The sequence below is a fragment of the Centruroides vittatus genome, unplaced genomic scaffold (assembly GCF_030686945.1).
Source record: "Centruroides vittatus isolate TY-2023 unplaced genomic scaffold, ASM3068694v2 contig_545, whole genome shotgun sequence".
In the NCBI taxonomy this organism is placed as follows: Eukaryota; Metazoa; Arthropoda; class Arachnida; order Scorpiones; family Buthidae; genus Centruroides; species Centruroides vittatus.
The window spans coordinates 184,480-198,232 of NW_027122321.1; the positions used below are offsets into that span (position 1 = coordinate 184,480).

The 13,753-nt window shown below is 21.8% G+C and overlaps 1 protein-coding gene across 3 annotated transcripts in view; it reads right to left on the minus strand.

The window, feature by feature from the left end:
* LOC136978529 (cAMP-dependent protein kinase catalytic subunit 1) overlaps window positions 1-13,753 on the minus strand; it is a 191,787-nt gene that overhangs the window by 159,623 nt on the left and 18,411 nt on the right. The window contains exon 1 of one of the 3 annotated variants that reach the window (XM_067274248.1): window positions 1,367-1,644. The exons of the other annotated variants lie outside the window; for them this stretch is intronic. The gene's annotated coding sequence lies outside the window, so the exon portion shown is untranslated. Of the gene's footprint in view, window positions 1-1,366; window positions 1,645-13,753 lie in introns of those variants that run through there. 3 annotated transcript variants of the gene reach the window in all.

Sequence of the window (13,753 nt, forward strand, 5' to 3'; positions counted from 1 at the left end):
TTAATATGGAAGCAAACTTAATTATCCAAAAACAAAAAATAAATTTTATTATTATTATTATTATTATTCGATTTTTCATAATTACAAGTTGTACAAAATATAAAAATTTCAGCAAAAATTTTAAAGTCTTTATTTTATTTTATTTTTTGAATTTCATGATAAAGCAAAAATATTTACGAATTTACAGTTTTAATTTATTTTTCCCTCTTAAAAAAAACAAGTATTTTGCAGTTTAAATAAAAATAATTAACAAATAATAGATAATTAAGATAATAAAATAAAATATAACGAATAGAAAAATAATAAATGTAATTATTAATAACAAATATAAATATAAGTTTAACGAATCACACGCTCAAAAAAATTATAAAATTATATAAAATAGAATAAATATATTCTAAATATAAAATCAAAGTTAGAAAAAGAAAATTAATGTACACTAACAAGCTAACGGTTCATAAATATTAACAAAAACATAATCATTAATAAAACACTTGCAATTAGTAAAATAATAGTAACTGTGATTTAATATTTTACATTGCTTGTTATAACTGTAACTAAGTTACTTAAAAAATTAAATAAATAAATGAAAATATTTAAAATTATGTTTTTTAAATATTACAAAATATATAAAATAGAATGAAAATACTTCTAAATAAAAATATAAAGGTTTGCAAATAATTATTTACGAGAATTATAATAAGCAAAATAACTGTAACTCAGCATATAATTGTACTGTACATTATATCCTACCATAGCATATAAGTTACAGTTATTACAAACTGAATTATTTAAAAAATAAAAGAAAGTTTTAAATATATTTATAAAGTAATTAATTTAACAACAACACAGTTTTTATAGTTAATTTAAAACAAATATAAATAACATGACTAGTTAAATGCAATTATATTAGAAATACCAATAGTCTGGATTAATTCCTGTAGTAGCGAGAGCAAAAAAATACCCTTTTACTACCAGCACTTAATTAGAGTTAATTTAATATATAGTTCAATGCTGTACTTCATAAAGGCTTGTCAGATATAATTAAATATTATCCGATATAATTAAATCGAACAAAAACTATAGGAAACAATATCACAATAATCCATATATTTGTAATGTTTAAATATATTACAATTGCGCGAATTTTGAATCGAATTCGAAAAACACTCGCTTCATAAAAAAAGTAATGGATTAAAAATAAGTAATATATTATAACACTTACAAATTCATTATTAAAGTTAAAGTAGAACAGTTCAAAAACCTTTCTTTTGTTACTATTTATAAATGGTTGTAACCCTATTTACACTCCGACAGCTAATCATACACTGCATCTATATATTGATACAAATGGCAACGACTTTACCTGTTTCGTCTTTGAGCCTATCTCTGTAGGTCAGTCACACCAAACATCCGAGTCCAGTATTCTCCTCAATATCTTCGAAAGGTTCCAAAAACTCACTCTTATAATCTAAAACTGAAGCATAATACTTTACACACAACATAAGCACATTTAACACGTTTATAATGCGTTACGATCGGTGTTAGTGATAGAAAGAACAGGATAGACTGTCTACTAGTGCAGTAGTTGCCTCCACACTGCTAGTGCTGTCTCGAGGTACTTGAAGTCTCGTACTAGATGTCGCTACTATCTGTGAGTTTCGGTGCTTGTGGACAGGTTTTTACAGTTGTTTTAACCAATGTTAATTACGTTTTCCAGCATTAATCATGTTTCGTTTCTCATTTTAAATACCCAACAAACTTGGCATACAGTAAAATATAATAAAGACAGTCAAGTTTTTGCAATTACAACGAAATATATACTGTGTATTGATTGTGACTTTTCATTCGATATTTTTATTACTGCAGTGCTTAAAATATTTTTTCTCTTTCTATATTTTAAGTATTAAAACATTTACATGAAGTAAATATAGTAAACAGCCGAGTTAACCAATTGCAATAAAATATACATATTAATTATATTTTATTCATTGAGGTATTTTTACTTGATGGTTTAGTTGTTACAGTATTTAAGATATTAAAAATGTATAATGAAATGTCAATCATGTTTCATAGCGCATTTCTTCTCTTTTAAACGTTGAAACAATTGCATATAGTAAATATAATAAAGAGAAATGTCAAATTAATTATGTAGAGTAAATAATTATATATTTATTAAGCACATTTTATCAAATTATAACATTTTTATTTAACTTTTTTTTTATTAAAATATTAAAAAGATGTGTTACAAAACATGATTAATGTTTCCTATATTATAAATAATGAAACACTAACATAAAGTAAATGTAAAGAAATCATACATAAATATTAATATATTTATATAGTTTTTTTTCCATTTATAAGATAAACTTTTAACTTTAAAATGTTTATATTTATTATTATTATAAGTTATATAATCAAAAGTTTTCTGTGAGAAGAACATACATTTATATATTTAACTTATAATTTATTAATATACATTGCATAATAAAATCTTTATTTAAGTTATTAAATATTTATCTTATAAATTATTTATTTATTTTCTGATAATTTTATAAATTACATTTAAGAATCCATCAAATTCTTACATAACTTCAACAGACATTTGCAGCGTTGAAACATTATAAACTCTTATTAAACTGTTAAATTAACAATTAATTAATATCGTATACTTTTAAATTCTTTCAATAAAAGACTCAAAACTTATAAAAAGATAAAAGTTTTTTTTTGTTTTTAATACAAAAATTACATGATTAATATTACATTTTTCCAATTTTAATCTTATACATTTGAAGTAACTAAACAACTAAATGAAGCTAATAATGTATTTATTTATAAGAATAATAAAATTCTTGACACAAAAATATTTTATAATTAAATATTTTTTAATTAATAAACATTAAAAATATAAATTTAATATGGGAATTATAAAATAATAGTTAAAACATTAATTTATTTCATAAATTTAATCACAAATTATCATAAATTTTATACAGAAATAAATATAATGAGTATATTTTTAATTTATTAAAAATAAAATTTATTAAAAAGAAGATTTAATTACATAAAAATCTTATTTAAAGCTTAGTAAAAACAATACGCTATTTTATTTTATAATAATAATAATACAGTATATTAATTTTATTACATTTAATAAAGTAATCACATAAAACCTTATTAAATTTTCCCGTATTAATCATACTTTTTCATGTTTAAAATGACAAAAATTAATACTGAATGAAAAATGCTTATAACAATAAACATTTTTTATTAAATAAGTATCCATTAAATTGTATAAACAATTGAATATTTGTGTATTTATTTAAAAAACATTCAATACTTTATAATAAATTTAATTGACCATAAATTAATTTTATTATAAAATTTTTAAAAATTATAGAAATAAAATTTAATAATGCATAAACATTTACAGTATATAATATAGAATATAAGCAATTTTATTACAAGCATATTCATTTTTATTATTTTAAATATTATTTTATTATATAATTATAATTTTAAAAAATATTTAAGTAATAAATCTAAAATAAAAAATAAATTTATTTTAAAAACTGAAATTAAAATATATTTTTAATTTCTGTAAATTGCCAATATTTTTCACTACTTCTAATGATAGTTTCTGATACAAAAATTCGTTCCATAAATATATTAGAATATAAAATATCAATAATAAAATAAAAATAAATAAAAACTTTAATTTCTTAAATGTATTTTTGCGTTTTTTTAATAAAATAAAACGTTTTTATATATCGATTAATAGTGTTTATACATAAAGTCTTCAACGAATAGAATGCGATCTACTGGTTGTTAAATATGGTTCCTGTTTATTACACAGATTTTAAGTAAGCTAAAATGGAATTAACGGTTTAAAAATTGTTTAGAAAAAGCATTTTACAGTAAATTTTAAGCATAAAGATTGACAGTAATTAAGAGCAGTTAAAATAAGACCAGTAGCTTCGATAGTTTTATTTATAAAAATATAATTATCAGTCGAAATCAATGGCCTGTGTAAAATTTTAAAATAAATCTACATCTGAGAATAACTGGATTTTCACCGGTTTAATGAGCAGAGTTTAACCTTTATTGATCAGTTTTATTCAGCATAATTTAATATTAATTCAACGAAATTAATAATTCGTTTTGTATTGAATTATAATAATAAAACTTTCGTTTGTTTAACTCTAAAAGCTTATACCTAAAAATATATATAAATGTTTAAAATAGTTTAAATTGTTAAAAGGTCAGCCACTTAGTTTCTCGAATAGTTTAAAAGTCGCGTGTTATGTCATCTATTGTGTAAGTTATTTTTGTATGAACAACGAAATTACGTGTGAATTATGGCAAGTAAAACAGATTCTCTATGTACATAAACATTCACAAATCACGAAATAAAGACGATGATCAGAAAGTAAATGCCAATCAACTTTTATAATGAATTGTAGCCAAAGTCACGACAAAGACAACGAAATGCACATGCATGTTCAAGTTTATTTTATTTATTTTTTTCTTTCTAAACACTTATCCAACAATAGCATTTCTGGCAATATTACAATGCTTAGTTGCTTATTTAGACATCACCAATATCATGACCTTGTCATTTATTTTCTACACTTATATTAAGTATCAAATTTTACATTTGTCATCATATTTTCATTAATTTCTTTACAATTACATAAATTAAATTAATTAAGCAATTATTTTAACGACTTTTCTGATAAATAAATAAAATAAAATTCAATTTTTCTATTAAATTCGATGGAAAAAAAAACCTACAAAACTAATAATAAAAGCTTCATTTTCTTAAAAATTATAACTTAAAAGCGTTATTTTAAATTATATTATTTGAAAATTTGATGTTTGAATAGTTATTTTCATAGAAATAATAAAATGTATAAATTATTTTATTACAGAAATAATCATAACAATTTAAAGTAGATATATTTTTATGATTACATTTTATAAATTATATTCAGTTAATTAAAAAAAAAATTAGAAAAAGAACAAATGTTTAAGTAAAACATTTTATGTAAATGAATTCACTTCATTACATAAAATATTTTACTTAAGTGAACAATTAATTATAATTTATTTTAGCATAAAAACATTCTAATTAACAATTGCATACTTTAAATGTCGTAAATTAAATCTTCATGTCATGTTTTTAAAGTTATTAATATAAATTATTATGTTTTAAAGCCTTTTTTTCACAAAATATTATTGTTAAAATTCAAATATATGAAATTTATAAAAATTCGAAGTTTTTTTTTTGTTGTTTTAAACCATTAATTTTCTTTATTACGCAATTCTAACAACAATATAATTATATTGCAAAGAATAAAAAGAAAAATTCCGTTATCAATTTATAATGATAATAGAAGTTTGTTTTTAAAATTGCATTATAATTATATTGTTTGTTATCATATTTAAACTATTATTAGAATTAGCACAATATCCGTTAACTATAATGATAAAAACAATCATAAATTGTTTGTCCCGATTTACTTTTTACTTTAGAATAAAAGTTAAACAGTATATTGTTAATTTACTTTTTAATTGCTGAAATTTACCTTAGAAATGGCTGAAACATAATAAATTTATATTAATTTTATATATAATTAAATAAAAAAAAACTTGTTTATAATTTTATTTTGCTTAATTACATTAAGTAACATTAATATCATTGATCAACTCACTAATATTAGTTAGTGTCCAGCTCACTAATTATGTACTAAAAATGATAATGAGCATTATGAAAACATTAAAACATTTATTAAATTTTATATTAAAGATTATACTTTAAAGATAATTGAATGAAAGTGAGGAAAATAACACACATTTAAAGTGAATTAAATGAGTGTTAATATTAGTACTGTGATGCTTCTACCGATACTGATGATAAATATTTTTAAAAAAATACTTCTATAATATTCACTGTGAAAACTGTAGTATATATAAGTTAAAAAATATGAAATCTAATTCTTTAGAACAATTAAAGAAAGGCACCAAATATAAAAATAAATTTTACTTTAATTCCTGGTTCGGGGTATTATCTAAGTCGTGCAATAAATATAACAAGATACAAGATAGAGTGTACATTGGTACATTGTACAGTCTGGAGTGCATCAACTGAAGCAGATCGTCTTACTTAAAAACGCAGACAGTTGATTTAGCCGTACCATCTCAAAGTACTATTTTAACGACGAACTTTATATGGAAACACCCAACTTAACTCGTTCTATTTCCTTAACTCTTTTACGCTTTTGAATCTGAAGACCTGATTTTTCGCGTGCCAAACCGTATTAAATGATACGAAATATAATAATACTTTATATAAGTCAAAGCATATCTCCGGTTTTATGAAAAATTTCATGTCTGGGAAGTAACATTCCTTAGTGTATATTATTTTCCCGATTAAGGTATCACTTAGAGACTATGGAATTACACGGGGTTGCAATTAATTATACCGTGTTTGAACTTAACATGACCTATTAATTTTGATTATTTATGTATAAAACGTTCAATTTTTCTTAATAAATTCATTAATTTACGCTATTTTTCTTTGTCATTTTTCCAACTAAAATGTCTCTAGAGACTATGAAATTATACAGAAATGCAATTAATTCTACGATGTTTATACTTAGCATAAATTATTAAATTTTAAAAATTTATGCATAAAACTAAAATTTTTTTCTCAATAAATCCATTTATTTACATTAGTTATTCATTTTACTTTATTTACTTTTGCATAATGACATATTCCATTGAGGTAATTGTACATTACGACAAACTTCAATTGACATTGTATTGAATTTTTCCTTTCTATTGTTTTATAAGTTTAGTTTATATATTTTTTTTTGCTATTATTAAACTATCTATTTTTAAACTAAAATAAAAAGTTTTATTTTCCTTCATTATCACGAACCATAAAATGGTCAAATAACACAAAATCAGAACGTGTGATAAGATCTATTAACAATAATTAAATTGTAAAAAAGATATTAAACTACATAATTTACATACAAAATCTGGTATAATTTTAAATATTTTAACCATATAAAATTTATTTAAAAAATAACTTAAAAAACAATAAGAAACAAACATTATATAAAGCCATAAATCTTATTATTTAAATTTAAAATAATATCCTTGTTTATCCTAAATTTAAAATAATTAACATTTAAATTTTTTAAAAATTATTTATTAATTGAGAAATAAACGCAATTAAAATTAATTAATTCTAATTAAGTACAAAGGAAATAAATTGAGTACATCAATTCCCGCCATCTGGCGTAACGGTTTTAAACTAAAATTGTACAAACTCGTCGAATTAATTAATAAAAAGTGTAACAAGCTGAATTACACTTAAGAATAATTTATGCTGATAAAACATCGCTTAAGAAAACTAAGCCAAGTGTACGCAATAAATTCAAACACTAGTTATATATATATATATATGCATAGCCTCTTTTTTTAAAAAGCTTCACATGCTTAAAACATAATGAGGTGTACATTTAACGCAAGGTTTTAGTTTGACAATGTTGGTCTGCTTTCCATGTTTGTCAGGCTGCTGTCAACTTGTCGCTAAGTTGACAGTTGAATTTACCGAAGTTAATTATAACTATGTATGCCTTGGCTGTTGCTTCTTCACTAACAAATAAAATCGAGTATAAATGCACAAGGAAGGTAATTAGTAGTTATTTCAAGTATTAAAACTACTTTCATCGAGTAATTTTAATTACTATATGCCGTAAATTGTCTTCTTTTTTATAGTTATTTATCGTTTTCTTCCTTTGAAACAGTCTTTTTTAATACATAATAAATGATTTCGGCAGCAATATCTAAAACAACTGAAACTTTAATAATATAGTTTAATGACACTTGATTATATATATATGATTATTTTTATGCTATTATATATATTATATCAATTCCTAATTATATAATAATAATAAATTTTCTTATAGAAATTTATAGTTTAAATATATAATTATTGCTTCTGTAAAGTGTTTTATGTATAATTTATAATATCTAGTTATAAATTTTTTACATAACATAATTACCTTCCCCAAAAAATAGATTATCAGCTGATTATAACAAGACATTCTAATTAAGAGAAATCGAAGCAGTTACCTTGACAATGAGTTGCCATGGCAAAGAGATAATGTTAAATTGTTTTCAATTTAGAAGATCCTAATTGATAAGTTTGTAAGCAAAAATCGTCTTCATGACATTTAACACAGCAATTTGAAGGATCTGACTTTATAGAAAGTATTTATCTATGAAGTGTGATATGTTATCACTATTGTTGTTGTCTGTTTCGTCACAGATAATCAGTATAATACGCAATTGTTATTCGTATTTATCAATTTCATTCTAAAGGAAGTTGTTATTAAAATAGTAAATATAACAATTTATTTTATTTATTTTTAAATTTAACTTATTGTTAAACATTATTACACGCATTAAAGACACAATAATCAAGATAAATATCAAGAACTATAACAGAAACTAGACTATTTGTTCAATGAACGATTTATGGTAACAAGTTTACATTTACCGATTTAAAATTCATAAAATTTCGTATAATTTTCGGTAAATGTGATAAATAATGATTGATGATTTTATAGCGGATAGCATTACAATCAATGCGATAATGACTGAAAATAAATCATTTCTAGACAATACCATTTACTGTTTTCCCATTAAAAATGTCAAGGATAATCAGAAGGAGTGATTTAAATCGTATCTGTAGATGAAACAGAAATTAACAGTCCTATAAATAGGAACCAATTAATATCGTGTAATTAAAAGGTTCTGATTATCATACTAATGTATTATCTAAAATTTCATACGCTTTAATCCCTCTAGACATCATTAATACATTAAACTCGAGCTTCAAACTAAATGTTGAAATTTAAGCCGTGTTTATGTATATATTTATGTATATATCTGCATAAAATTTGTTTAAGAGGATATATGTAGAGGGGCGGATTTGGGGTGCACAGGGCGCAGCTGCACCAATTCTGGGAGTCTTTTTCCAAGTAAAGCCGTGTACGTCAGATAGTAAAATATATTGTGAGGTAAATTTTTTCCTTTCTGCACTCTAAAAATTCCGGATCCACTATTTTATATACAGTATGAATATAAATATGTATATATATATATATATATATATTATGTTTGTGTGTAAAGTAATGTATACATATCCGCATATGTCTGCTTAAATAAAAGCCATATCCACATTTAATGTATATTATTACAAAGAACAAAATTTAAAAATTTAACATTTAAATTAATTCATATGTCACTGTGACCTTAAATTTAATTATAATTCAATTATGTAATTATTTCAATGATAAAAAATTGTATCATATTATTTACTTACTATTTATAATGTATTATGTGATCATAATTAATTTTTAACAATAAAAAGAGGATAATTACCTTTATTAATATTACACGTTACTTTCACTAGTTAATTTTTTATTATATAACAATACACTTATTATGTCATGTTAATGTAGTTATTTAAGCATATAACTTATTAATTTTAATATTTAGAAACAATTTTAACGTAATTTTTTATAATTTATGTCTTAAATAATTTAATTTATTTTAATTTTTATCCAATAAATAAATTTATAATTTGAGAGTGAAACTTTGAATAGTTTCTGAATAAAAACTTGATTAAATAATTAATATAAAATCTTCAAAATATTTTATACTTTTAATGGAAAATTAACATTCATATAATATATTATATCATATCTATATTAATTTATATCATTTTAATATAATTTTTTACGGAATATATAATGTATTATATCAATGTTGCTCGTTTTAAAGGTTTTAAACTTTAATTATTGCTTAAAAAGTAATAAATTGTTACAAATATCATTAGAATAATTTGTAATTTTTTAATAATTCTTCAAATATTTGGCTTTTTGGCTCATACGAGAAGAACAAGAAAAAGAATATAACGAAAAAGATTTTTTTTATATTTTAGTCTCACTCAAGAAATATAAAACATTACTCATATTTTACGGCCACTCATGAGAAATAAGAAAGAACCTGACAAATTTTGGAGCCCACCTAGAAGAATAAGAGAAGAAAAAGATTTTTCACACTACTCTTACCCAAGAAAAATGGGAGAGGACTGAAAAAATATATATATATATTCTTCAGATTTTAGTCTCACCGACAAGATTAAGAGAAGAGAAAAACTCTTAAACTTTTACTTTGGTAAAAGTGTTTTAATCAACAAGTTAAATGGTTAACATAAAAATTCAAGAAATTAAATAAATAAATTCTAATTACTAAAATACAATTTTTACAATTATATCTTCTTATACAATATTTTTTATTATAAACATGAATCTTTCATCATGTAATTCTTTTGACGGAACACGAAAACAAGTGTTGCATGATAAGTAAAAAAATAAATAAATAAAAAGAATTGAATTACAAAGAAGACTAAACAATACTGCACCCAACTATCAATCGATTCTCTTTTTTCTTCGATAAAATAAAGGCAGGACACATATAAATCGAATTTTATATATCTTTCGATTGCATGTCATCGAAAGTCTATAACTTAACTATAAAATCTAAAACTTGCTAAGTTAATTCAATAAAAAAAGTTTTTAAGTGTTAAACACCAGTCGTTATTGAATTGACAAGTTATATATTTTTTAATAGGGTTTTAATGTTATAAAAAATAAGTTTAAAAATATAAAATATATTAAAATGTATTAAATAATTTAATATGAATATTTTAAAATTAAATTTACAAAAAAAAATTTTTTTAGATTTAAATATAATAAAATAATTTTTTTTGTGCCATCTGTTGGAGAATTATTTAACTATAATTTATATATATATATGTTTTTTTCTATTATTATTAATCATAAGTTATGTTTAGTTTTATGTATAAAGGTAAAACTAAACATTATTTATTATCTTTTATCGTAAATGATAAATTATCCTATTTTCGGAGACATTTTATTTAAAAACAAGTTATTAATCACTTTAAAAAAACCGTAATAATTAATGAAGTGTTAAGAAGCAACACTGGGCTTCGGCATTTTCTAAAGAAATCTGTTTCCAATCTCTCTCTTTTTAGAGTAGTTACACATGTTTTTCTCAGAACTGCTTGATGATAGGTTTTTTTAATGACGGAAAAAATGATTTATTGCATCACACCTTAAATGAAGTTTGCTTCGTTAATATTTAAAATATTCATATCATTGGCAAGTATGCAAATAATATTAACTGAACAAAATTAATGGATAATTTTTGGGTCAATTTTCTACTTTTAATATTTGTTTTAAAATGCCAATATTTCATATTTTCGTAGTAAATTCCATTCTCTATTCAATCTATATTGTTAAGTAAACTATACTTTATCATTTCATAGACATCACATAGCTTTACAAATTGACGTTCAGTTGACTCATATCCTCTTTCCATTCGTGTACACATAACCGTATATCCTTACAAATAGGCCTATATATTAAAGTATCACATATGCTATATCGATTCATAATATATAATAATAAATTTATGAGGTATATGGTTTATTACTTCACGACATAAAATTTAAGTTTCGGCTAACTTTATCAGATTCTTTAATATGGCCGCATCTATGATGCCTGGTAATTATCCTCTTGCTCTACAAGTTCGGGTTCATCAGCTAAATGATAAAGAAAATTTAGAAACAACATTGTTTAGGTTAGAAAAAGATTGGACTCTTCATTTCACTCTTGGACCTTCATTGTTTGGGGAAGAAGTATCTATTTAAATAAATTATCCAAAAGATGCTCCATATAAATTTTAAAGAAATAAATATCAAAAACTCCCGTTAAGATCACAAATCATCAATAAATCTGATGACACAGCATTGTATACAGAAATCACCTTTGAATTGACCGGTTCCTTTCATTATTATTTTACATATGACAATAGTGCAACAAAAGGATCCAGTGGTTCTGGTTATTTAAATATAATAATAATATAATAAATTTATAAATTATCTATCCTTTTCTCTCGGTTATCACTACAAATTCATATTCAAGTATCATATATTCTCTTTCAATTCATATATAAGTAGTTACATCTCCTCATTAATTAATTCATCAGCTTGATTTCATGATATGCTTCTTATACTTTAATTAATATGAGATATATATGAGCTATGATTAAATATGTATAAGAATCATATTCAATTACTCTATTCAACTATATAATTTTACATAACTTATGTTTCTTATTTGTAATATTAATTACAGTATAAGGATTTTAAAAAATTGTTATTGGAAAAATACAGAGATTTTTTATAATAAAATATAATTATATTTTATATTATTTCAAATCGTCCATAAAAATTAATTAAATTCACAATTTGCTTCATTTCACTGGAAGAAGAAAATAAGAAATTTTTAAGAGAAACAACTTGAGAATAAATTGCTTCCTGTTTATAAACTTTACTTCCTGAGGAAGAAGGTGAGGATGCAATTTATATCAAATATGAAAGCATTCAGTCAATTGAATATTTACTCTTGGAAAATATTCCTTTTAAGAAGTTAATAAATATTTTTAATAATAATCATTGAAATAATTTATAAATAAACTTAAATATTCAATTCAAAATTAATATGAAAATTGTATTTTTAAATAAATATTTTAAAATTATTATCTAAATAGTTTAAATTTATTACACCAGATGGCAGAAAATAAGAATGCATTTTAAAATATCTATGATTTTCTTTTTAATGCATTTAAAATGTTTAAGATGATTTATATGATTATTATTATTATATAAACATTTTAAATAAATTTTTTTAAAATTTATTTATAAATAAACCTTTTAACGTTTATAAAACGGATATTCAACGTCATTCATAATGACGTTCTATTCTAGAACTTTGTTATCAATAAAGTTTATCAATAGTTTTTTGGGTCAAGAGTTTATATAATCAATTAATGTTATTATTAACATACATTTTGGGTTCTAGTATTTTCTTAATTTCACTTTTAAAATAGGAATTTGAAAATTTACTGTATAAGCATAAATTCAAGTATAAATATATTCATAAATTTGCTATTTTAAACAGAGAAATGTGATTTTAAATCGAAAAATTATTTCGAAAATTAATTTTATATTAATATAATGTTTTATTTAAAATATTTACTATTAAATTTTAATGATTTATAGTAAATTTCTGTATTATAAAATATTCAAAAAATGGCGGCGCTCAATAAATAAAATATTATGTAATTTAAAACGGGTTTTTCAAGCTGTTTTTAAGTTTTGGCCCATTTTTTACAATAAAGACATTGTAAAATTATATAAAAATACTTTAGCAATACTCTTGGAATCGTGATATTTTGGTGGAGAAACTATTATATAGCAAATACAGAACATAATTTTTTTACATAATCGTTAATACAAAAATAATTTTAAAATATTATATATAAAATAAATTAAATTACAATAATTTGACATTAAAATTTAAAATTGTTCAATAGGTTACTTGTTTATAAAATACAGAGAAAATATTGCTTTAATAAAAATTGGCAACTTGCCGACCGAAAAAAGAAATGTGGCGTCATCTTTTATCGAGAAATTCAACTACGTACTTATCTCCAATAATTTTAAATAAATGTGTACGTCATAAAAATTAAATATCGTATTGAATGACGTCATCAAAAAATCTGATGATAGAAAATATTG